The sequence below is a fragment of the Hordeum vulgare genome, chromosome 3H (genome assembly GCF_904849725.1).
Source record: "Hordeum vulgare subsp. vulgare chromosome 3H, MorexV3_pseudomolecules_assembly, whole genome shotgun sequence".
Taxonomy (NCBI): domain Eukaryota; kingdom Viridiplantae; phylum Streptophyta; class Magnoliopsida; order Poales; family Poaceae; genus Hordeum; species Hordeum vulgare.
This window is the reverse complement of record NC_058520.1, coordinates 618808341-618811593: the sequence shown is the minus strand read 5'-3', so window position 1 is coordinate 618811593 and position 3253 is coordinate 618808341. Positions and strand designations below refer to the sequence as shown.

The 3253-nt window shown below is 47.8% G+C and overlaps 1 long non-coding RNA gene across 1 annotated transcript; it reads right to left on the bottom strand.

Moving 5' to 3' along the window:
* Positions 1 to 1684: 1684 nt before the first annotated feature.
* On the bottom strand, positions 1685 to 2151 carry LOC123441215. Its single transcript, XR_006630436.1, has 2 exons — positions 2036 to 2151; positions 1685 to 1919 (listed from the first exon to the last, which is right to left on the bottom strand). It is a non-coding gene; the product is annotated as an uncharacterized LOC123441215 (long non-coding RNA).
* Positions 2152 to 3253: the final 1102 nt, after the last annotated feature.

Genomic DNA, 3253 nt, shown 5'->3' with positions numbered 1-3253 from the left:
GAACCTTCTACATGCCGAGAAGGTTGTAGAAATTGGTGTAATCGCTGCCATCGTCGTCGTCACCGTCGTCGTCCTGCACTTCGTCGTCCTTGCTGCACCCTTGCCCTGGGTCGCCGTGGCGGACGGGGTTGGACGGCTCGGGTGCCCCCTCGTCGCTGTCTTCAAGGACGACGACGCCGCCCTCCTCGCGGCAGCGGCGTCGCGCGGCGATCTCCTCGAGGGCGCGACGCTGGCGCTCCATCTCCTCTTGGACGTAGTCAGCGCGCGCCCATTTAAGCAGGTCTCTTCGTCGACGGCCATGTCGAGGTGCTCCTGCTTGACGGTGAGGAACGCCGGCTCGGTCTTCGGCTCGACGAGGTGGGAGGAGGAGGTCGGAGGAGAAGTGATGCCGCCCTCGTTGACGACGAGGGCGCCACTGCGCGTGCGCCGCCCTAGCGGCGTATCCTGCGGCTCCGTCTTGACGGGAGGAGGGCCGGTGATCCAGAGGAGCGGGAGTGGGAGCCGGACGAGGAGGAAGACGCAGTATCCATGCACCTCGGCGTCCAAGAGCTGCCGCGGCAGCGGGAGAAGGAGCGTGGCGGCGGGTATTCCAACCGCAGTGAGTTGCCGCCCTGGATGTGCTCTAGAACGGCCTCCAACGTGTGTCTGGGGATGCCCCATCATAGGCGGCGCCCCTCGGAGTTGATGCGTCCGCGGGGTCAGAGTCGTAGGTGGTGGCGAGCTGGTTGACGTGGCGGCGTTTGAAGTACGCCGTCCACAGCGTGTTGCTGTTGGGAGAGTACTTCGGCTGGTTCCGCGAGCTCTCCGACAGTGATGACTGGATGCGGGCGATCTCCGCGCGCCGGTCAACTCCAGATGGCGGCGATGGCACCGGTTCTCCGCCGGTGCTCAGCCTCCACGAACCCGGCACCCGCATGTCCGGTAGCGCCCGGTAGTCCGCCTCGTAGAGGAGGCGGGCTTTAGACTCGTGCAGGTGGCGGCAGCCGAAGCCGTCTGCCGCCGCTCCTCGCGGGGGTGGTGCTCGGCCGTTGGTGGAGAGAGGGGCGTTGGTGGCGAGGGGAGTCGGTGGCGAGAGGTGTGCGGCCACCGGCGAAGGGAAGGACGACTTATATAGCCGTGGGCAGGCGATGAGAGGGCGACAGCCGTGCTAACGCATCACAGGAGAGGACGAGACGCACGTCGGCATGCCTTTACTACGCCGTCCGTGAGGAATCAATGGAAGACTGACCGACGATGCAATCTTCGCATTAATTCTCACGAAAAACAAGGCAATGAGAACGGCGACCGTGCCTAGGGTCCATAGACGTTTCGCGCTAAAAACATTTTCCCCGGCGCCCCAGCATGCCGGCTTCGGCCGGGGACCGACAGGGCCAAATTCGATACTAACCGGTGAAAAACAATTTTATGAGGACGCAACTGGACCGCTTTTTACGTTGACAACAAAAAAGACCTTAGAGGAATATGTGGGGAGGGCGGCTGGGATGCTCTAAGTCCTGATAACGACGAATCAGCCGCTCTCATCGCATCAGAAAACCATTATAATTGGGAGTGTCGATAACGTAATCTTTGTTCATTCATGTTGTAACCGTGAGGCCATGCAAACAAAGGAAATCTCGTAATCAGGAAAAAATCAAGCCCAATCAAGTAGAACAATCAAAATTGGTGATCAATACACATTGCCGCATGCATGTCACAAGAATATTTTATTATTGAATCTCATCGCCGGCCATTGATTGACGTGATGGGTACCAGCAACAATCACTTTTAATCACAAATAAAGCAGTAACAATATTGCTGAGTTTCACCAACCCTACAATAAGCTCTATAGACGTGTTCTGCCCAGGAATTCCGGCATGATCTTCGGCAATCTAATGCTGAGCATTCAGCGGCTGTAAAGGCAATTACGTTCACGCAATCATCTGTAGACAAGAACATGCATCAATGAGGGATGTCCAAATTGACAAACGTTGCAAAGAAATTCATGCAGGTCAGCTGAAAATATAGACACATAGAAGAAAAGAGATCAATTTCTTACCAACGTGAATGGGGTTGCCTATGCCTAGTTGCACAATCACCATAAGGCAAAGGAGAATGATTTTCCCCTCCATCAGATAAGACACAAACTTCTCCTTCTCGTCTTGTTCAGGTGTCAAGAAGAATACACGACGTCATATTTATAGAGTTGTAGCTAGGGAACATTTACCCCCATTACACTCAATAAGATCAAAAAATATCCAACTATATCGTCCTTATAATTGGTAAAAAATGATCCCATATTTAATTGTATATATATTCGATGTTGTTAAATCTGTCCATATATGTGACAATACAAATTTAGGAGATATTTGTTATCAAAATAAATAGTTTATAAAAAAGGATTATGTATATATTTTTAGATGGTAACCACTTAATCTCGTTATATGTTTCTTTTTCTATGACAATACATATTAGGAGATACTCAAAGATTATCTCTGAGCTAAAGATTGCAAGGAATGGGACCTGCGCCAGCAATGTTTTTTTTTCCTTACGTGATTAGAGGAAAGTAATAACTGCTTGCAAATCACATGGTTTGAGGAAACAAATCAATGGTTTCAGGAAGCAACATAAATCATAGAAAACTAATTCAAGATTTTAAAGCAAAATAACCAATCTTGCGAAATTAGTATGCTTCATTGACTCGAATAACATGTTTCCAATCTCTACTCCTAAAAAAGCAGTCTGCGGTCGTGATGGTAAGTTTCCATTTTGGATTATTTTCGTCATACTTCCCACCTTCGTCCAGGTTTTTTCATCCGGGTTTTTCGTCATACTTCCCACCTTCCTCCGAATCATCATATATTTAATAATGTATTCATGTGAAAGAATCAATCAAATTTAATTTCTAATAAATCTTAAAAGACAAAATCTGAGTTAATTAACCTTACCATAAGTGGCTCAATCCCATTTATTAATATTTCCATACATCATCAAATTACTTTAATTACTAATAAATTTTAAAGACGAAATATGAATTAATTAACCTGACCATAAGTGGCGCAATCACATTTATTAATATTATCATACATCACCAAATTACATTAATTGCTAATAAATCTTTAAAGACCAAATCTGAATTAATAAACCTTATCATAAGTGCACTACTAGAAAAAAGGCTGTTAGTGACGCACCTATTTTGCATATTAATGGCGCACTATAGGTGCCCTATTATTATCACGCCACTACTAATAAATAGTAATGGCGCATGCCTCGTGTG